The sequence below is a fragment of the Giraffa tippelskirchi genome, chromosome 8 (genome assembly GCF_054371585.1).
Source record: "Giraffa tippelskirchi isolate mGirTip1 chromosome 8, T2T-mGirTip1v1.2.pri, whole genome shotgun sequence".
Lineage (NCBI taxonomy): Eukaryota > Metazoa > Chordata > Mammalia > Artiodactyla > Giraffidae > Giraffa > Giraffa tippelskirchi.
The window spans coordinates 28,929,425-28,951,855 of record NC_137282.1 but is presented as its reverse complement, the minus strand read 5'-3'; the positions used below and the strand labels follow the sequence as shown (position 1 = coordinate 28,951,855).

The 22,431-nt window shown below is 48.4% G+C and overlaps 1 protein-coding gene across 18 annotated transcripts in view; it reads left to right on the top strand.

Annotated features, from left to right (window-relative positions):
• PRIMPOL (primase and DNA directed polymerase) overlaps nucleotides 1–22,431 on the top strand; it is an 87,950-nt gene that overhangs the window by 25,750 nt on the left and 39,769 nt on the right. The gene's annotated exons all lie outside the window — the stretch shown is intronic.

Sequence of the window (22,431 nt, the reverse complement as noted above, 5' to 3'; positions counted from 1 at the left end):
CTGCCCACTTCTGCTTGCTGAATCCGAGGATGTATGTATGAAACACTGGCGTGAGACTTTAGCCTCGTTAGGTAGCACGCAGGCCAGTCAGGACCCCTAATTCAGCTGAGCTTCCATTTGAAACCTAAACCTGACTTGGTATTGAGCTCTAGCTTGTGATTTGAAAAGCTGTTAAGAGCAGCATTTTTCCATTGATGGTTAGAGCTATTCAGAGAGCTTCAGTGTCTACAGCTTGAAGAAAAGTGGGTTTAAACTATAAGCAAGGTTACCAGGCCAGCCAGGCTGAGAGTAGGGAAGTGTCCCTGTTGTATGGCCTGTCTTTCCAGCACCCCTGACGATCAACTATAAGAATTTAGAAGTATAACAGCCATACCTCATTTTATTACACTTCGCAGATACTGCATTTTTTTTTTTTATAAATTAAAGGTTTGTGACAACTCTTTGTCAAGTACTGCTATCAATTTTTCCAATAGCATTTGCTCAATTTATGTCTTTGTTTCACATTTGATAATTCTTGCAATATTTCAGACTTTTTCCTTGTTATTATATTTGTTTTGATGGCCTATGATTACAGGTCTTTGATGTTAACTACTATGACTTGAAGGCTCAGATGATGGTTAGCATTTTTTAGTAATAAAGTATTTCATAATTAAAGTATTTACATTTTTTAAGACAATGCTGTCTGCACGCTTAATGAACTGCAGTGTAATGTACACATAACTTTAATACACACTGGGAAATGCAGACTTCCGTGTGCCTTTACTCTGATGCCTGCTCTGACTGGGGTTCCAGGACTGACCCCACTGTGGCCCTGAGGCGTGCTTGTGGCTGGCAGTGCACAGGTCTTTCGCCTCCTTGGTTAGATTTATTCTTAGATATTTTATTCTTTTTGATGCAATTGTAAATGGGATTGTTTTCTTAATTTCTCATTTGACGTTTGTTATTAGTGTATAGAAACACCACAGATTTCTGTACACCGATTTTATATTCTGCAGCTTTATTGTATTCATTTACTCTTAACAGATTTTTGCTGGAGTCTTTAGAGTTTTCATACAGACGGTCCTCGACTTAATGATGGTTTCACTTAAGTTTTTTTCTCTACTTCCTGACTTCATGGTGATGTAAAAGTGATACATTCAGTGGAAACCATATTTTGAGTTTTGACCTTTTCCTGGCCTGGAGAGATGTGGTATGCATCACTCTCTTACGATGCTGGGTGGCGACAGCAAGCTGCAGCTCTGGGGCAGCCACGTGGTCACAAGGATGGGAAACTGACGCGCTTACACCCAGTCTGTGTCCGGACAGCAAGTCGGCTTTTCGCTTTCAGTATGCTATTCAATAAATTACATGGGATATTCAACACTTCGTTACAAAATAGGCTTTGTGTTAGATGACTTTACCCAGCGCTAGGCTAATGTAAGTGTTCTGAGCATGTTTAATGTAGGCTAAGCTAAGCTATGACGTGTAGTAGGTTACTTAAAGGGGGTGAGGACATTTACCTTCGGCAGTTGGCTTCCTGGAAGTCAGCTGTGTTTGGCATTTACTTCTCCAGTACTTGCCCCAGGACATTTCCTGAGGGCAGCTGTCACTAACCGAAACCCAGGTCCTATGAATTGAGGTCCTTTGAGCACCAGGGATTATGTAGTAGTTACAGAAAATGGAAACAGTGATGGACTTTAATTTTTCTTGGGCTCAAAATCACTGCAGATCGTGACTGCAGCCATGAAATGACGCTTGCTCATTGGAAGAAAAGCTATGAAAAACCTAGACAGTGTATTAAAAAGCAAAGACATTAGTTTTGCCGAAAAGATTACATAGTCAAAGCTACGGTTTTTCCAGTAGTCATGTATGGATGTGAGAGTTGGACTGTAAAGAAAGCTGAGGGCCGAAAAATTGATGCTTTTGAACTGTGGTGTTGGAGAAGACTCTTGAGAGTCCCTTGGACTGCAAGGAGATCCAACCAGTCCATCCTAAAGGAGATGAGTCTAAAGCTAAAGCTCCAATACTTTGGCCACCTGAGGTGAAGAACTAACTCACTAGAAAAGACCCTGATGCTGGGAAAGATTGAAGGCAGGGGGAGAAAGGGATGACAGAAGATAAGATGGTTGGATGGCATCACTGACTCAATGGACCTGACCTGCTCTGGGACTTGGTGATGGACAGGAAAGCCTGGCGTGCTGCAGTCCATGGGGTTGCAAAGAGTCAGGCTCAACTGAGTGACTGAACTGAACTGAGTACCTGCCCCAGGACATTTCCTGAGGGCAGCTGTCATTAAACCGAACCCATGTTTTTATGAATTGAGGGCCTGTGAGCATTCTGTAATTAAGTTGTAGTTACAGTAAATGTCCACAAAGCGGCAGCACTTTTTCTCACCTACCTTTTCATCCTGTGGCCACACTCAGTCATGCCCAACTCTTTGCGACCTGATGGACTGCAGCACACCAGGCTTCCTTGTCCATCACCAACTCCAAGATCTTGCTCAAACTCAGGTCCATCGAATCAGTGATGCCATTCAGCCATCTCATCCTCTGTCATCCCCTTCTCCTGCCTTCAATCTTTCCCAGCATCAGGATCTTTTCCAGTGAGTCAGTTCTTCACATCAGGTGGCCAAAGTATTGGAACCTCAGCTTCAGAATCAGTCCTTCCAATGAATATTCAGGACTGATTTCCTTTAGGACTGACTAGTTGGATCTCCTTGCAGTCCAAGGGGCTCTCAAGAGTCTTCTCCAAAACCACAGTTCAAAAGCATCAATTCACAACAGTCAACTTTCTTTATGGACCAACTCTCACACCCATACACAACTACTGGAAACACCATAGCTTTACCTAGACGGACCTTTGTCGGCAAAGTAATGTCTCTGCTGTCTAGGTTTAATATGTTGTCTAGGTTGGTCATAGCTTTACTTCCAAGGAGCCAGCGTCTTTTACTAAATGGCTGAAGTGATTTTGGAGCCGCAGAAAATCAAGTCTGTCACTTTACATTGTTTCCCCATCTGTTAGCCATGAAGTGATGAGCAACCAGCGCCTATGGAACAGTAGGCTTCCCAGGTGCTGGAATAGAATGGACTGTCCCTGAGCAAACATTGAAAGGGTTTGAGTCGACCTACACTTCCCTGCTAAACCATCACACAGACACCCCATCCAGACTAATCTGTTTGGGCTCCACAGTAACACTCTGTGGGTGCTTTGATGCTAGGAGGCTCCACTCTCAGGAAGGAGGCTTGAGCTGGGATCCCCAGCACCAGGAGGGATGCTGGCCAGCTGAATTTTGGCTTGAAATTCCTCGAGGCCTTGATGCCACACTGTCCTCTTGTCCCAGCCAGACCTAGCACACTGTAGACCCTCCCAAAGGGTTCAGCCCGGGGCACCGAGCCAGGCTGTGTTGACCCCACCTTCGTTCAGCAGTGGGACCCAAGCCTGCTCGGTCTCCAGGGATGGGACAGCACCCCTAGTCTGGGGGGTCAGAGATAATCAAGTAGGCACTGCTTTTCTTTCCTTTACTTTAACACCGTGCAGATGCTCCTTTGAAGTATAGCGAATGGGCCGTGTTGTGATGGCTGTCAGCGTACAGCCCAGGGTTGGGATATTATGTTACCTTTGGGCCAGCTCTACTGTCTGTTCGGACTTTTGCCTTAGAACGTCTAGCGGATGGTGTGCATCAGTCGTTGTGTATTGTTAATCTCAGAGACACTTTTCTGTGAATACCAAGCTGGAAGAGAGGAGATAAGTTTTGTGGATTATCTCTTAGAGATACAGAATTCCTGTGTATGTCCAAGAAAGGAAGGAAGGAAGGGGATAGTCCTTGTGGATTATTTGTTACAGATACTGACTTTTTTGGCAATTTACAGATGGACCTCCTGATTCCTTCCATTCTTTCCCTTTGATTTCTTTTTTTTTTTTTTTTTTTTACCAAAACCATTTGTTTGACTTTGATTTCTTAGAGTCTGTTTCTGCATTATAAATTTGCTGCCTTGTATGTCTGTTTTTGTTTACCTGGAGAATTCCTCATACACCATGTTCTACCTCTGCGTGACTGATTTCTCTTAGCGGATGATCCCATTCCTGTGGCTACCAGCGTTCTGATTCTGTAACTTCAGTGGCAGTTGTACAGGAATGAGCAATGGCCTACCGTATAGAAGTAGCACATCCTGTTTAAGCTCTAATCTCTCGTTGGGGGTTGCTGGTCGTGTGTCTTGGCGATTGGGAGTGGGGCTGCAGTGTTGGTTGCTGCATGTGCCTTTGCTGTATGGTTTTCTCAGGATACAGGCCCCGGTGTGGGAATGTCCGATTCTAGGCTTAGCCCATTGTTTGTTTGTTTTTTTTTTCAGTCATTCGAGGCCTCCATTATACTGGCTGCTTCCAGTGTATATTCCTACCCATTTAGGGGGATTCCTTTCTTCCCCAGGCGGCTTCTTCCGGCAGCGTCTATTGTGTTTAGAGGTGGGAAGATGGCCATTGTGCCGGGTGGGATGTGATTTCCCATTGGCCTTTTGACTGACATCCCTGTGACTCGTAGGGACGCTTACCGTTTTACCCCATGGTGGAGGTTTCAGATTGTTTTTCCTTTTCTTTTTAAAGTGGTTGAGGACAATTTACCTTTGGTAGGTGGCTTTCTGGATGTCAGCTGTGTTTCAAATTTACTTCTCCAGTACCTGTCCCAGGACGTTTCCTGGGAGCAGCTGTCCTTAACCGAAACCCAGGTGTGAACGGAGGTCCTGTTAGAACCGGGGATTAAGCTGTAGTTCCCTGAACTGTCCACAAGGCGGCAGCACTTTCTGTCCCCCAACTTTGTTTCCTGGGGCCAGCGCACCGCGAGGGAAAGTCGGCTTCCTGATTGGTGAATTAGAGTGGATTGTGCCTGAGAAAACACCAAAGGGCTTAAGTCCTAAAGCAGCACACAGACACCCCGTCCACACTGATCTCTTAGGGGTTCACAGTGCATTCTTGTGGGTGCTTAGAACCTAGGAGGCTGCACTCTTAGGAAGAGGGCTTGAGGTGGGCAAGGAAAAGTGCTGCCGCCTTGTGGACGTCTTCGGGAACTACAGCTGAATCCCTGGCGATCACAGGACTTGAATTCATAGGACCTGGGTCTGGGTTCATGACAGGTGCCCTTGGGAAATGTCCGGGCGCAGGTATTGGAGAAGGAAATTCCAAACACGGCTGACTTAGATTAGCGTTGCTGTTATTCAGTCTCTGCGTCCTGTCGACTCTTTGTGTGACCCCGTGGACTGCAGCACGCCAGGCTTCCCTGTCCTTAGCTATCTTCTGGAGTTGGCTCAGCTCATGTCCGTTAAGTTGGTGATGCCATCCCTCCATCTCATCCTCTGTCGTCCCCTTCTCCTCCTGCTTTCAATCTTTCCCAGCATCAGGGTCTTTTCTAGCGAGTTGGCTCTTCTCATCAGGTGGCCAGATATTGGAGTTTCAGTTTCACCATCAGTCCTTCTAATGAATATTCAGGACTGATCTCCTGTAGGATTGACTGGTTTGATCTCCTTGCAGTCCAACGGACTCTCAAGAGTCTCCTCCAACACCACAGTTCCAAAGCATCAATTCTTCAGCACTCAGCCTTCTTTATGGTCCAGTTCTTATATCCATACATGACTACTGTACAAACCATAGCTTAGACTATATGGACCATTGTCGGCAAGGTAGTGTCGATGCTGTCTAGGTTTAATATGCTGTCTAGGTTGGTCATAGCTTTTGTTCCAAGGAGCCAGCGCCTTCTACGCTGCAGTCCCAGCGCCTTAGGGAGAGTTGGCTTCCTGGGCGCTGGATTAGAGTGGACTGTGCCTGAGCTAACACTGAAAGGGTTTGAGTCGACCTACTCTTTCCCCCTAAAGCATCACACAGACACCCCATCCAGACTAATCTGTTCAGGCTCCACAGTAACCTCTGTGGGTGCTTAGATGCTAGGAGGCTCCACTCTCAGGAAGGAGGCTTGAGCTGGGATCCCCAGCACCAGGAGGGATGCTGGCCAGCTGAATTTTGGCTTGAAATTCCTCGAGGCCTTGATGCCACACTGTCCTCTTGTCCCAGCCAGACCTAGCACACTGTAGACCCTCCCAAAGGGTTCAGCCCGGGGCACCGAGCCAGGCTGTGTTGACCCCACCTTCGTTCAGCAGTGGGACCCAAGCCTGCTCGGTCTCCAGGGATGGGACAGCACCCCTAGTCTGGGGGGTCGGAGATAATCAAGTAGGCACTGCTTTTCTTTCCTTTACTTTAACACCGTGCAGATGCTCCTTTGAAGTATAGCGAATGGGCCGTGTTGTGATGGCTGTCAGCGTACAGCCCAGGGTTGGGATATTATGTTACCTTTGGGCCAGCTCTACTGTCTGTTCGGACTTTTGCCTTAGAACGTCAAGCGGATGGTGTGCATCAGTCGTTGTGTATTGTTAATCTCAGAGACACTTTTCTGTGAATACCAAGCTGGAAGAGAGGAGATAAGTTTTGTGGATTATCTCTTAGAGATACAGAATTCCTGTGTATGTCCAAGAAAGGAAGGAAGGAAGGGGATAGTCCTTGTGGATTATTTGTTACAGATACTGACTTTTTTGGCAATTTACAGATGGACCTCCTGATTCCTTCCATTCTTTCCCTTTGATTTCTTTTTTTTTTTTTTTTTTTTTACCAAAACCATTTGTTTGACTTTGATTTCTTAGAGTCTGTTTCTGCATTATAAATTTGCTGCCTTGTATGTCTGTTTTTGTTTACCTGGAGAATTCCTCATACACCATGTTCTACCTCTGCGTGACTGATTTCTCTTAGCGGATGATCCCATTCCTGTGGCTACCAGCGTCCTGATTCTGTAACTTCAGTGGCAGTTGTACAGGAATGAGCAATGGCCTACCGTATAGAAGTAGCACATCCTGTTTAAGCTCTAATCTCTCGTTGGGGGTTGCTGGTCGTGTGTCTTGGCGATTGGGAGTGGGGCTGCAGTGTTGGTTGCTGCATGTGCCTTTGCTGTATGGTTTTCTCAGGATACAGGCCCCAGTGTGGGAATGTCCGATTCTAGGCTTAGCCCATTGTTTGTTTGTTTTTTTTTTTCAGTCATTCGAGGCCTCCATTATACTGGCTGCTTCCAGTGTATATTCCTACCCATTTAGGGGGATTCCTTTCTTCCCCAGGCGGCTTCTTCCGGCAGCGTCTATTGTGTTTAGAGGTGGGAAGATGGCCATTGTGCCGGGTGGGATGTGATTTCCCATTGGCCTTTTGACTGACATCCCTGTGACTCGTAGGGACGCTTACCGTTTTACCCCATGGTGGAGGTTTCAGATTGTTTTTCCTTTTCTTTTTAAAGTGGTTGAGGACAATTTACCTTTGGTAGGTGGCTTTCTGGATGTCAGCTGTGTTTCAAATTTACTTCTCCAGTACCTGTCCCAGGACGTTTCCTGGGAGCAGCTGTCCTTAACCGAAACCCAGGTGTGAACGGAGGTCCTGTTAGAACCGGGGATTAAGCTGTAGTTCCCTGAACTGTCCACAAGGCGGCAGCACGTTCTGTCCCCCAACTTTGTTTCCTGGGGCCAGCGCACCGCGAGGGAAAGTCGGCTTCCTGATTGGTGAATTAGAGTGGATTGTGCCTGAGAAAACACCAAAGGGCTTAAGTCCTAAAGCAGCACACAGACACCCCGTCCACACTGATCTCTTAGGGGTTCACAGTGCATTCTTGTGGGTGCTTAGAACCTAGGAGGCTGCACTCTTAGGAAGAGGGCTTGAGGTGGGCAAGGAAAAGTGCTGCCGCCTTGTGGACGTCTTCGGGAACTACAGCTGAATCCCTGGCGATCACAGGACTTGAATTCATAGGACCTGGGTCTGGGTTCATGACAGGTGCCCTTGGGAAATGTCCGGGCGCAGGTATTGGAGAAGGAAATTCCAAACACGGCTGACTTAGATTAGCGTTGCTGTTATTCAGTCTCTGCGTCCTGTCGACTCTTTGTGTGACCCCGTGGACTGCAGCACGCCAGGCTTCCCTGTCCTTAGCTATCTTCTGGAGTTGGCTCAGCTCATGTCCGTTAAGTTGGTGATGCCATCCCTCCATCTCATCCTCTGTCGTCCCCTTCTCCTCCTGCTTTCAATCTTTCCCAGCATCAGGGTCTTTTCTAGCGAGTTGGCTCTTCTCATCAGGTGGCCAGATATTGGAGTTTCAGTTTCACCATCAGTCCTTCTAATGAATATTCAGGACTGATCTCCTGTAGGATTGACTGGTTTGATCTCCTTGCAGTCCAACGGACTCTCAAGAGTCTCCTCCAACACCACAGTTCCAAAGCATCAATTCTTCAGCACTCAGCCTTCTTTATGGTCCAGTTCTTATATCCATACATGACTACTGTACAAACCATAGCTTAGACTATATGGACCATTGTCGGCAAGGTAGTGTCGATGCTGTCTAGGTTTAATATGCTGTCTAGGTTGGTCATAGCTTTTGTTCCAAGGAGCCAGCGCCTTCTACGCTGCAGTCCCAGCGCCTTAGGGAGAGTTGGCTTCCTGGGCGCTGGATTAGAGTGGACTGTGCCTGAGCTAACACTGAAAGGGTTTGAGTCGACCTACTCTTTCCCCCTAAAGCATCACACAGACACCCCATCCAGACTAATCTGTTCAGGCTCCACAGTAACCTCTGTGGGTGCTTAGATGCTAGGAGGCTCCACTCTCAGGAAGGAGGCTTGAGCTGGGATCCCCAGCACCAGGAGGGATGCTGGCCAGCTGAATTTTGGCTTGAAATTCCTCGAGGCCTTGATGCCACACTGTCCTCTTGTCCCAGCCAGACCTAGCACACTGTAGACCCTCCCAAAGGGTTCAGCCTGGGGCACCGAGCCAGGCTGTGTTGACCCCACCTTCGTTCAGCAGTGGGACCCAAGCCTGCTCGGTCTCCAGGGATGGGACAGCACCCCTAGTCTGGGGGGTCGGAGATAATCAAGTAGGCACTGCTTTTCTTTCCTTTACTTTAACACCGTGCAGATGCTCCTTTGAAGTATAGCGAATGGGCCGTGTTGTGATGGCTGTCAGCGTACAGCCCAGGGTTGGGATATTATGTTACCTTTGGGCCAGCTCTACTGTCTGTTCGGACTTTTGCCTTAGAACGTCTAGCGGATGGTGTGCATCAGTCGTTGTGTATTGTTAATCTCAGAGACACTTTTCTGTGAATACCAAGCTGGAAGAGAGGAGATAAGTTTTGTGGATTATCTCTTAGAGATACAGAATTCCTGTGTATGTCCAAGAAAGGAAGGAAGGAAGGGGATAGTCCTTGTGGATTATTTGTTACAGATACTGACTTTTTTGGCAATTTACAGATGGACCTCCTGATTCCTTCCATTCTTTCCCTTTGATTTCTTTTTTTTTTTACCAAAACCATTTGTTTGACTTTGATTTCTTAGAGTCTGTTTCTGCATTATAAATTTGCTGCCTTGTATGTCTGTTTTTGTTTACCTGGAGAATTCCTCATACACCATGTTCTACCTCTGCGTGACTGATTTCTCTTAGCGGATGATCCCATTCCTGTGGCTACCAGCGTCCTGATTCTGTAACTTCAGTGGCAGTTGTACAGGAATGAGCAATGGCCTACCGTATAGAAGTAGCACATCCTGTTTAAGCTCTAATCTCTCGTTGGGGGTTGCTGGTCGTGTGTCTTGGCGATTGGGAGTGGGGCTGCAGAGTTGGTTGCTGCATGTGCCTTTGCTGTATGGTTTTCTCAGGATACAGGCCCCAGTGTGGGAATGTCCGATTCTAGGCTTAGCCCATTGTTTGTTTGTTTGTTTTTTTCAGTCATTCGAGGCCTCCATTATACTGGCTGCTTCCAGTGTATATTCCTACCCATTTAGGGGGATTCCTTTCTTCCCCAGGCGGCTTCTTCCGGCAGCGTCTATTGTGTTTAGAGGTGGGAAGATGGCCATTGTGCCGGGTGGGATGTGATTTCCCATTGGCCTTTTGACTGACATCCCTGTGACTCGTAGGGACGCTTACCGTTTTACCCCATGGTGGAGGTTTCAGATTGTTTTTCCTTTTCTTTTTAAAGTGGTTGAGGACAATTTACCTTTGGTAGGTGGCTTTCTGGATGTCAGCTGTGTTTCAAATTTACTTCTCCAGTACCTGTCCCAGGACGTTTCCTGGGAGCAGCTGTCCTTAACCGAAACCCAGGTGTGAACGGAGGTCCTGTTAGAACCGGGGATTAAGCTGTAGTTCCCTGAACTGTCCACAAGGCGGCAGCACTTTCTGTCCCCCAACTTTGTTTCCTGGGGCCAGCGCACCACCGCGAGGGAAAGTCGGCTTCCTGATTGGTGAATTAGAGTGGATTGTGCCTGAGAAAACACCAAAGGGCTTAAGTCCTAAAGCAGCACACAGACACCCCGTCCACACTGATCTCTTAGGGGTTCACAGTGCATTCTTGTGGGTGCTTAGAACCTAGGAGGCTGCACTCTTAGGAAGAGGGCTTGAGGTGGGCAAGGAAAAGTGCTGCCGCCTTGTGGACGTCTTCGGGAACTACAGCTGAATCCCTGGCGATCACAGGACTTGAATTCATAGGACCTGGGTCTGGGTTCATGACAGGTGCCCTTGGGAAATGTCCGGGCGCAGGTATTGGAGAAGGAAATTCCAAACACGGCTGACTTAGATTAGCGTTGCTGTTATTCAGTCTCTGCGTCCTGTCGACTCTTTGTGTGACCCCGTGGACTGCAGCACGCCAGGCTTCCCTGTCCTTAGCTATCTTCTGGAGTTGGCTCAGCTCATGTCCGTTAAGTTGGTGATGCCATCCCTCCATCTCATCCTCTGTCGTCCCCTTCTCCTCCTGCTTTCAATCTTTCCCAGCATCAGGGTCTTTTCTAGCGAGTTGGCTCTTCTCATCAGGTGGCCAGATATTGGAGTTTCAGTTTCACCATCAGTCCTTCTAATGAATATTCAGGACTGATCTCCTGTAGGATTGACTGGTTTGATCTCCTTGCAGTCCAACGGACTCTCAAGAGTCTCCTCCAACACCACAGTTCCAAAGCATCAATTCTTCAGCACTCAGCCTTCTTTATGGTCCAGTTCTTATATCCATACATGACTACTGTACAAACCATAGCTTAGACTATATGGACCATTGTCGGCAAGGTAGTGTCGATGCTGTCTAGGTTTAATATGCTGTCTAGGTTGGTCATAGCTTTTGTTCCAAGGAGCCAGCGCCTTCTACGCTGCAGTCCCAGCGCCTTAGGGAGAGTTGGCTTCCTGGGCGCTGGATTAGAGTGGACTGTGCCTGAGCTAACACTGAAAGGGTTTGAGTCGACCTACTCTTTCCCCCTAAAGCATCACACAGACACCCCATCCAGACTAATCTGTTCAGGCTCCACAGTAACCTCTGTGGGTGCTTAGATGCTAGGAGGCTCCACTCTCAGGAAGGAGGCTTGAGCTGGGATCCCCAGCACCAGGAGGGATGCTGGCCAGCTGAATTTTGGCTTGAAATTCCTCGAGGCCTTGATGCCACACTGTCCTCTTGTCCCAGCCAGACCTAGCACACTGTAGACCCTCCCAAAGGGTTCAGCCTGGGGCACCGAGCCAGGCTGTGTTGACCCCACCTTCGTTCAGCAGTGGGACCCAAGCCTGCTCGGTCTCCAGGGATGGGACAGCACCCCTAGTCTGGGGGGTCGGAGATAATCAAGTAGGCACTGCTTTTCTTTCCTTTACTTTAACACCGTGCAGATGCTCCTTTGAAGTATAGCGAATGGGCCGTGTTGTGATGGCTGTCAGCGTACAGCCCAGGGTTGGGATATTATGTTACCTTTGGGCCAGCTCTACTGTCTGTTCGGACTTTTGCCTTAGAACGTCTAGCGGATGGTGTGCATCAGTCGTTGTGTATTGTTAATCTCAGAGACACTTTTCTGTGAATACCAAGCTGGAAGAGAGGAGATAAGTTTTGTGGATTATCTCTTAGAGATACAGAATTCCTGTGTATGTCCAAGAAAGGAAGGAAGGAAGGGGATAGTCCTTGTGGATTATTTGTTACAGATACTGACTTTTTTGGCAATTTACAGATGGACCTCCTGATTCCTTCCATTCTTTCCCTTTGATTTCTTTTTTTTTTTTTTTTTTTACCAAAACCATTTGTTTGACTTTGATTTCTTAGAGTCTGTTTCTGCATTATAAATTTGCTGCCTTGTATGTCTGTTTTTGTTTACCTGGAGAATTCCTCATACACCATGTTCTACCTCTGCGTGACTGATTTCTCTTAGCGGATGATCCCATTCCTGTGGCTACCAGCGTCCTGATTCTGTAACTTCAGTGGCAGTTGTACAGGAATGAGCAATGGCCTACCGTATAGAAGTAGCACATCCTGTTTAAGCTCTAATCTCTCGTTGGGGGTTGCTGGTCGTGTGTCTTGGCGATTGGGAGTGGGGCTGCAGTGTTGGTTGCTGCATGTGCCTTTGCTGTATGGTTTTCTCAGGATACAGGCCCCAGTGTGGGAATGTCCGATTCTAGGCTTAGCCCATTGTTTGTTTGTTTTTTTTTTTCAGTCATTCGAGGCCTCCATTATACTGGCTGCTTCCAGTGTATATTCCTACCCATTTAGGGGGATTCCTTTCTTCCCCAGGCGGCTTCTTCCGGCAGCGTCTATTGTGTTTAGAGGTGGGAAGATGGCCATTGTGCCGGGTGGGATGTGATTTCCCATTGGCCTTTTGACTGACATCCCTGTGACTCGTAGGGACGCTTACCGTTTTACCCCATGGTGGAGGTTTCAGATTGTTTTTCCTTTTCTTTTTAAAGTGGTTGAGGACAATTTACCTTTGGTAGGTGGCTTTCTGGATGTCAGCTGTGTTTCAAATTTACTTCTCCAGTACCTGTCCCAGGACGTTTCCTGGGAGCAGCTGTCCTTAACCCAAACCCAGGTGTGAACGGAGGTCCTGTTAGAACCGGGGATTAAGCTGTAGTTCCCTGAACTGTCCACAAGGCGGCAGCACTTTCTGTCCCCCAACTTTGTTTCCTGGGGCCAGCGCACCGCGAGGGAAAGTCGGCTTCCTGATTGGTGAATTAGAGTGGATTGTGCCTGAGAAAACACCAAAGGGCTTAAGTCCTAAAGCAGCACACAGACACCCCGTCCACACTGATCTCTTAGGGGTTCACAGTGCATTCTTGTGGGTGCTTAGAACCTAGGAGGCTGCACTCTTAGGAAGAGGGCTTGAGGTGGGCAAGGAAAAGTGCTGCCGCCTTGTGGACGTCTTCGGGAACTACAGCTGAATCCCTGGCGATCACAGGACTTGAATTCATAGGACCTGGGTCTGGGTTCATGACAGGTGCCCTTGGGAAATGTCCGGGCGCAGGTATTGGAGAAGGAAATTCCAAACACGGCTGACTTAGATTAGCGTTGCTGTTATTCAGTCTCTGCGTCCTGTCGACTCTTTGTGTGACCCCGTGGACTGCAGCACGCCAGGCTTCCCTGTCCTTAGCTATCTTCTGGAGTTGGCTCAGCTCATGTCCGTTAAGTTGGTGATGCCATCCCTCCATCTCATCCTCTGTCGTCCCCTTCTCCTCCTGCTTTCAATCTTTCCCAGCATCAGGGTCTTTTCTAGCGAGTTGGCTCTTCTCATCAGGTGGCCAGATATTGGAGTTTCAGTTTCACCATCAGTCCTTCTAATGAATATTCAGGACTGATCTCCTGTAGGATTGACTGGTTTGATCTCCTTGCAGTCCAACGGACTCTCAAGAGTCTCCTCCAACACCACAGTTCCAAAGCATCAATTCTTCAGCACTCAGCCTTCTTTATGGTCCAGTTCTTATATCCATACATGACTACTGTACAAACCATAGCTTAGACTATATGGACCATTGTCGGCAAGGTAGTGTCGATGCTGTCTAGGTTTAATATGCTGTCTAGGTTGGTCATAGCTTTTGTTCCAAGGAGCCAGCGCCTTCTACGCTGCAGTCCCAGCGCCTTAGGGAGAGTTGGCTTCCTGGGCGCTGGATTAGAGTGGACTGTGCCTGAGCTAACACTGAAAGGGTTTGAGTCGACCTACTCTTTCCCCCTAAAGCATCACACAGACACCCCATCCAGACTAATCTGTTCAGGCTCCACAGTAACCTCTGTGGGTGCTTAGATGCTAGGAGGCTCCACTCTCAGGAAGGAGGCTTGAGCTGGGATCCCCAGCACCAGGAGGGATGCTGGCCAGCTGAATTTTGGCTTGAAATTCCTCGAGGCCTTGATGCCACACTGTCCTCTTGTCCCAGCCAGACCTAGCACACTGTAGACCCTCCCAAAGGGTTCAGCCTGGGGCACCGAGCCAGGCTGTGTTGACCCCACCTTCGTTCAGCAGTGGGACCCAAGCCTGCTCGGTCTCCAGGGATGGGACAGCACCCCTAGTCTGGGGGGTCGGAGATAATCAAGTAGGCACTGCTTTTCTTTCCTTTACTTTAACACCGTGCAGATGCTCCTTTGAAGTATAGCGAATGGGCCGTGTTGTGATGGCTGTCAGCGTACAGCCCAGGGTTGGGATATTATGTTACCTTTGGGCCAGCTCTACTGTCTGTTCGGACTTTTGCCTTAGAACGTCTAGCGGATGGTGTGCATCAGTCGTTGTGTATTGTTAATCTCAGAGACACTTTTCTGTGAATACCAAGCTGGAAGAGAGGAGATAAGTTTTGTGGATTATCTCTTAGAGATACAGAATTCCTGTGTATGTCCAAGAAAGGAAGGAAGGAAGGGGATAGTCCTTGTGGATTATTTGTTACAGATACTGACTTTTTTGGCAATTTACAGATGGACCTCCTGATTCCTTCCATTCTTTCCCTTTGATTTCTTTTTTTTTTTTTTTTTTTTTTACCAAAACCATTTGTTTGACTTTGATTTCTTAGAGTCTGTTTCTGCATTATAAATTTGCTGCCTTGTATGTCTGTTTTTGTTTACCTGGAGAATTCCTCATACACCATGTTCTACCTCTGCGTGACTGATTTCTCTTAGCGGATGATCCCATTCCTGTGGCTACCAGCGTCCTGATTCTGTAACTTCAGTGGCAGTTGTACAGGAATGAGCAATGGCCTACCGTATAGAAGTAGCACATCCTGTTTAAGCTCTAATCTCTCGTTGGGGGTTGCTGGTCGTGTGTCTTGGCGATTGGGAGTGGGGCTGCAGAGTTGGTTGCTGCATGTGCCTTTGCTGTATGGTTTTCTCAGGATACAGGCCCCAGTGTGGGAATGTCCGATTCTAGGCTTAGCCCATTGTTTGTTTGTTTGTTTTTTTCAGTCATTCGAGGCCTCCATTATACTGGCTGCTTCCAGTGTATATTCCTACCCATTTAGGGGGATTCCTTTCTTCCCCAGGCGGCTTCTTCCGGCAGCGTCTATTGTGTTTAGAGGTGGGAAGATGGCCATTGTGCCGGGTGGGATGTGATTTCCCATTGGCCTTTTGACTGACATCCCTGTGACTCGTAGGGACGCTTACCGTTTTACCCCATGGTGGAGGTTTCAGATTGTTTTTCCTTTTCTTTTTAAAGTGGTTGAGGACAATTTACCTTTGGTAGGTGGCTTTCTGGATGTCAGCTGTGTTTCAAATTTACTTCTCCAGTACCTGTCCCAGGACGTTTCCTGGGAGCAGCTGTCCTTAACCCAAACCCAGGTGTGAACGGAGGTCCTGTTAGAACCGGGGATTAAGCTGTAGTTCCCTGAACTGTCCACAAGGCGGCAGCACTTTCTGTCCCCCAACTTTGTTTCCTGGGGCCAGCGCACCACCGCGAGGGAAAGTCGGCTTCCTGATTGGTGAATTAGAGTGGATTGTGCCTGAGAAAACACCAAAGGGCTTAAGTCCTAAAGCAGCACACAGACACCCCGTCCACACTGATCTCTTAGGGGTTCACAGTGCATTCTTGTGGGTGCTTAGAACCTAGGAGGCTGCACTCTTAGGAAGAGGGCTTGAGGTGGGCAAGGAAAAGTGCTGCCGCCTTGTGGACGTCTTCGGGAACTACAGCTGAATCCCTGGCGATCACAGGACTTGAATTCATAGGACCTGGGTCTGGGTTCATGACAGGTGCCCTTGGGAAATGTCCGGGCGCAGGTATTGGAGAAGGAAATTCCAAACACGGCTGACTTAGATTAGCGTTGCTGTTATTCAGTCTCTGCGTCCTGTCGACTCTTTGTGTGACCCCGTGGACTGCAGCACGCCAGGCTTCCCTGTCCTTAGCTATCTTCTGGAGTTGGCTCAGCTCATGTCCGTTAAGTTGGTGATGCCATCCCTCCATCTCATCCTCTGTCGTCCCCTTCTCCTCCTGCTTTCAATCTTTCCCAGCATCAGGGTCTTTTCTAGCGAGTTGGCTCTTCTCATCAGGTGGCCAGATATTGGAGTTTCAGTTTCACCATCAGTCCTTCTAATGAATATTCAGGACTGATCTCCTGTAGGATTGACTGGTTTGATCTCCTTGCAGTCCAACGGACTCTCAAGAGTCTCCTCCAACACCACAGTTCCAAAGCATCAATTCTTCAGCACTCAGCCTTCTTTATGGTCCAGTTCTTATATCCATACATGACTACTGTACAAACCATAGCTTAGACTATATGGACCATTGTCGGCAAGGTAGTGTTGATGCTGTCTAGGTTTAATATGCTGTCTAGGTTGGTCATAGCTTTTGTTCCAAGGAGCCAGCGCCTTCTACGCTGCAGTCCCAGCGCCTTAGGGAGAGTTGGCTTCCTGGGCGCTGGATTAGAGTGGACTGTGCCTGAGCTAACACTGAAAGGGTTTGAGTCGACCTACTCTTTCCCCCTAAAGCATCACACAGACACCCCATCCAGACTAATCTGTTCAGGCTCCACAGTAACCTCTGTGGGTGCTTAGATGCTAGGAGGCTCCACTCTCAGGAAGGAGGCTTGAGCTGGGATCCCCAGCACCAGGAGGGATGCTGGCCAGCTGAATTTTGGCTTGAAATTCCTCGAGGCCTTGATGCCACACTGTCCTCTTGTCCCAGCCAGACCTAGCACACTGTAGACCCTCCCAAAGGGTTCAGCCTGGGGCACCGAGCCAGGCTGTGTTGACCCCACCTTCGTTCAGCAGTGGGACCCAAGCCTGCTCGGTCTCCAGGGATGGGACAGCACCCCTAGTCTGGGGGGTCGGAGATAATCAAGTAGGCACTGCTTTTCTTTCCTTTACTTTAACACCGTGCAGATGCTCCTTTGAAGTATAGCGAATGGGCCGTGTTGTGATGGCTGTCAGCGTACAGCCCAGGGTTGGGATATTATGTTACCTTTGGGCCAGCTCTACTGTCTGTTCGGACTTTTGCCTTAGAACGTCTAGCGGATGGTGTGCATCAGTCGTTGTGTATTGTTAATCTCAGAGACACTTTTCTGTGAATACCAAGCTGGAAGAGAGGAGATAAGTTTTGTGGATTATCTCTTAGAGATACAGAATTCCTGTGTATGTCCAAGAAAGGAAGGAAGGAAGGGGATAGTCCTTGTGGATTATTTGTTACAGATACTGACTTTTTTGGCAATTTACAGATGGACCTCCTGATTCCTTCCATTCTTTCCCTTTGATTTCTTTTTTTTTTTTTTTTTTTTACCAAAACCATTTGTTTGACTTTGATTTCTTAGAGTCTGTTTCTGCATTATAAATTTGCTGCCTTGTATGTCTGTTTTTGTTTACCTGGAGAATTCCTCATACACCATGTTCTACCTCTGCGTGACTGATTTCTCTTAGCGGATGATCCCATTCCTGTGGCTACCAGCGTCCTGATTCTGTAACTTCAGTGGCAGTTGTACAGGAATGAGCAATGGCCTACCGTATAGAAGTAGCACATCCTGTTTAAGCTCTAATCTCTCGTTGGGGGTTGCTGGTCGTGTGTCTTGGCGATTGGGAGTGGGGCTGCAGTGTTGGTTGCTGCATGTGCCTTTGCTGTATGGTTTTCTCAGGATACAGGCCCCAGTGTGGGAATGTCCGATTCTAGGCTTAGCCCATTGTTTGTTTGTTTTTTTTTTTCAGTCATTCGAGGCCTCCATTATACTGGCTGCTTCCAGTGTATATTCCTACCCATTTAGGGGGATTCCTTTCTTCCCCAGGCGGCTTCTTCCGGCAGCGTCTATTGTGTTTAGAGGTGGGAAGATGGCCATTGTGCCGGGTGGGATGTGATTTCCCATTGGCCTTTTGACTGACATCCCTGTGACTCGTAGGGACGCTTACCGTTTTACCCCATGGTGGAGGTTTCAGATTGTTTTTCCTTTTCTTTTTAAAGTGGTTGAGGACAATTTACCTTTGGTAGGTGGCTTTCTGGATGTCAGCTGTGTTTCAAATTTACTTCTCCAGTACCTGTCCCAGGACGTTTCCTGGGAGCAGCTGTCCTTAACCCAAACCCAGGTGTGAACGGAGGTCCTGTTAGAACCGGGGATTAAGCTGTAGTTCCCTGAACTGTCCACAAGGCGGCAGCACTTTCTGTCCCCCAACTTTGTTTCCTGGGGCCAGCGCACCGCGAGGGAAAGTCGGCTTCCTGATTGGTGAATTAGAGTGGATTGTGCCTGAGAAAACACCAAAGGGCTTAAGTCCTAAAGCAGCACACAGACACCCCGTCCACACTGATCTCTTAGGGGTTCACAGTGCATTCTTGTGGGTGCTTAGAACCTAGGAGGCTGCACTCTTAGGAAGAGGGCTTGAGGTGGGCAAGGAAAAGTGCTGCCGCCTTGTGGACGTCTTCGGGAACTACAGCTGAATCCCTGGCGATCACAGGACTTGAATTCATAGGACCTGGGTCTGGGTTCATGACAGGTGCCCTTGGGAAATGTCCGGGCGCAGGTATTGGAGAAGGAAATTCCAAACACGGCTGACTTAGATTAGCGTTGCTGTTATTCAGTCTCTGCGTCCTGTCGACTCTTTGTGTGACCCCGTGGACTGCAGCACGCCAGGCTTCCCTGTCCTTAGCTATCTTCTGGAGTTGGCTCAGCTCATGTCCGTTAAGTTGGTGATGCCATCCCTCCATCTCATCCTCTGTCGTCCCCTTCTCCTCCTGCTTTCAATCTTTCCCAGCATCAGGGTCTTTTCTAGCGAGTTGGCTCTTCTCATCAGGTGGCCAGATATTGGAGTTTCAGTTTCACCATCAGTCCTTCTAATGAATATTCAGGACTGATCTCCTGTAGGATTGACTGGTTTGATCTCCTTGCAGTCCAACGGACTCTCAAGAGTCTCCTCCAACACCACAGTTCCAAAGCATCAATTCTTCAGCACTCAGCCTTCTTTATGGTCCAGTTCTTATATCCATACATGACTACTGTACAAACCATAGCTTAGACTATATGGACCATTGTCGGCAAGGTAGTGTCGATGCTGTCTAGGTTTAATATGCTGTCTAGGTTGGTCATAGCTTTTGTTCCAAGGAGCCAGCGCCTTCTACGCTGCAGTCCCAGCGCCTTAGGGAGAGTTGGCTTCCTGGGCGCTGGATTAGAGTGGACTGTGCCTGAGCTAACACTGAAAGGGTTTGAGTCGACCTACTCTTTCCCCCTAAAGCATCACACAGACACCCCATCCAGACTAATCTGTTCAGGCTCCACAGTAACCTCTGTGGGTGCTTAGATGCTAGGAGGCTCCACTCTCAGGAAGGAGGCTTGAGCTGGGATCCCCAGCACCAGGAGGGATGCTGGCCAGCTGAATTTTGGCTTGAAATTCCTCGAGGCCTTGATGCCACACTGTCCTCTTGTCCCAGCCAGACCTAGCACACTGTAGACCCTCCCAAAGGGTTCAGCCTGGGGCACCGAGCCAGGCTGTGTTGACCCCACCTTCGTTCAGCAGTGGGACCCAAGCCTGCTCGGTCTCCAGGGATGGGACAGCACCCCTAGTCTGGGGGGTCGGAGATAATCAAGTAGGCACTGCTTTTCTTTCCTTTACTTTAACACCGTGCAGATGCTCCTTTGAAGTATAGCGAATGGGCCGTGTTGTGATGGCTGTCAGCGTACAGCCCAGGGTTGGGATATTATGTTACCTTTGGGCCAGCTCTACTGTCTGTTCGGACTTTTGCCTTAGAACGTCTAGCAGATGGTGTGCATCAGTCGTTGTGTATTGTTAATCTCAGAGACACTTTTCTGTGAATACCAAGCTGGAAGAGAGGAGATAAGTTTTGTGGATTATCTCTTAGAGATACAGAATTCCTGTGTATGTCCAAGAAAGGAAGGAAGGAAGGGGATAGTCCTTGTGGATTATTTGTTACAGATACTGACTTTTTTGGCAATTTACAGATGGACCTCCTGATTCCTTCCATTCTTTCCCTTTGATTTCTTTTTTTTTTTACCAAAACCATTTGTTTGACTTTGATTTCTTAGAGTCTGTTTCTGCATTATAAATTTGCTGCCTTGTATGTCTGTTTTTGTTTACCTGGAGAATTCCTCATACACCATGTTCTACCTCTGCGTGACTGATTTCTCTTAGCGGATGATCCCATTCCTGTGGCTACCAGCGTCCTGATTCTGTAACTTCAGTGGCAGTTGTACAGGAATGAGCAATGGCCTACCGTATAGAAGTAGCACATCCTGTTTAAGCTCTAATCTCTCGTTGGGGGTTGCTGGTCGTGTGTCTTGGCGATTGGGAGTGGGGCTGCAGAGTTGGTTGCTGCATGTGCCTTTGCTGTATGGTTTTCTCAGGATACAGGCCCCAGTGTGGGAATGTCCGATTCTAGGCTTAGCCCATTGTTTGTTTGTTTGTTTTTTTCAGTCATTCGAGGCCTCCATTATACTGGCTGCTTCCAGTGTATATTCCTACCCATTTAGGGGGATTCCTTTCTTCCCCAGGCGGCTTCTTCCGGCAGCGTCTATTGTGTTTAGAGGTGGGAAGATGGCCATTGTGCCGGGTGGGATGTGATTTCCCATTGGCCTTTTGACTGACATCCCTGTGACTCGTAGGGACGCTTACCGTTTTACCCCATGGTGGAGGTTTCAGATTGTTTTTCCTTTTCTTTTTAAAGTGGTTGAGGACAATTTACCTTTGGTAGGTGGCTTTCTGGATGTCAGCTGTGTTTCAAATTTACTTCTCCAGTACCTGTCCCAGGACGTTTCCTGGGAGCAGCTGTCCTTAACCCAAACCCAGGTGTGAACGGAGGTCCTGTTAGAACCGGGGATTAAGCTGTAGTTCCCTGAACTGTCCACAAGGCGGCAGCACTTTCTGTCCCCCAACTTTGTTCCCTGGGGCCAGCGCACCGCGAGGGAAAGTCGGCTTCCTGATTGGTGAATTAGAGTGGATTGTGCCTGAGAAAACACCAAAGGGCTTAAGTCCTAAAGCAGCACACAGACACCCCGTCCACACTGATCTCTTAGGGGTTCACAGTGCATTCTTGTGGGTGCTTAGAACCTAGGAGGCTGCACTCTTAGGAAGAGGGCTTGAGGTGGGCAAGGAAAAGTGCTGCCGCCTTGTGGACGTCTTCGGGAACTACAGCTGAATCCCTGGCGATCACAGGACTTGAATTCATAGGACCTGGGTCTGGGTTCATGACAGGTGCCCTTGGGAAATGTCCGGGCGCAGGTATTGGAGAAGGAAATTCCAAACACGGCTGACTTAGATTAGCGTTGCTGTTATTCAGTCTCTGCGTCCTGTCGACTCTTTGTGTGACCCCGTGGACTGCAGCACGCCAGGCTTCCCTGTCCTTAGCTATCTTCTGGAGTTGGCTCAGCTCATGTCCGTTAAGTTGGTGATGCCATCCCTCCATCTCATCCTCTGTCGTCCCCTTCTCCTCCTGCTTTCAATCTTTCCCAGCATCAGGGTCTTTTCTAGCGAGTTGGCTCTTCTCATCAGGTGGCCAGATATTGGAGTTTCAGTTTCACCATCAGTCCTTCTAATGAATATTCAGGACTGATCTCCTGTAGGATTGACTGGTTTGATCTCCTTGCAGTCCAACGGACTCTCAAGAGTCTCCTCCAACACCACAGTTCCAAAGCATCAATTCTTCAGCACTCAGCCTTCTTTATGGTCCAGTTCTTATATCCATACATGACTACTGTACAAACCATAGCTTAGACTATATGGACCATTGTCGGCAAGGTAGTGTCGATGCTGTCTAGGTTTAATATGCTGTCTAGGTTGGTCATAGCTTTTGTTCCAAGGAGCCAGCGCCTTCTACGCTGCAGTCCCAGCGCCTTAGGGAGAGTTGGCTTCCTGGGCGCTGGATTAGAGTGGACTGTGCCTGAGCTAACACTGAAAGGGTTTGAGTCGACCTACTCTTTCCCCCTAAAGCATCACACAGACACCCCATCCAGACTAATCTGTTCAGGCTCCACAGTAACCTCTGTGGGTGCTTAGATGCTAGGAGGCTCCACTCTCAGGAAGGAGGCTTGAGCTGGGATCCCCAGCACCAGGAGGGATGCTGGCCAGCTGAATTTTGGCTTGAAATTCCTCGAGGCCTTGATGCCACACTGTCCTCTTGTCCCAGCCAGACCTAGCACACTGTAGACCCTCCCAAAGGGTTCAGCCTGGGGCACCGAGCCAGGCTGTGTTGACCCCACCTTCGTTCAGCAGTGGGACCCAAG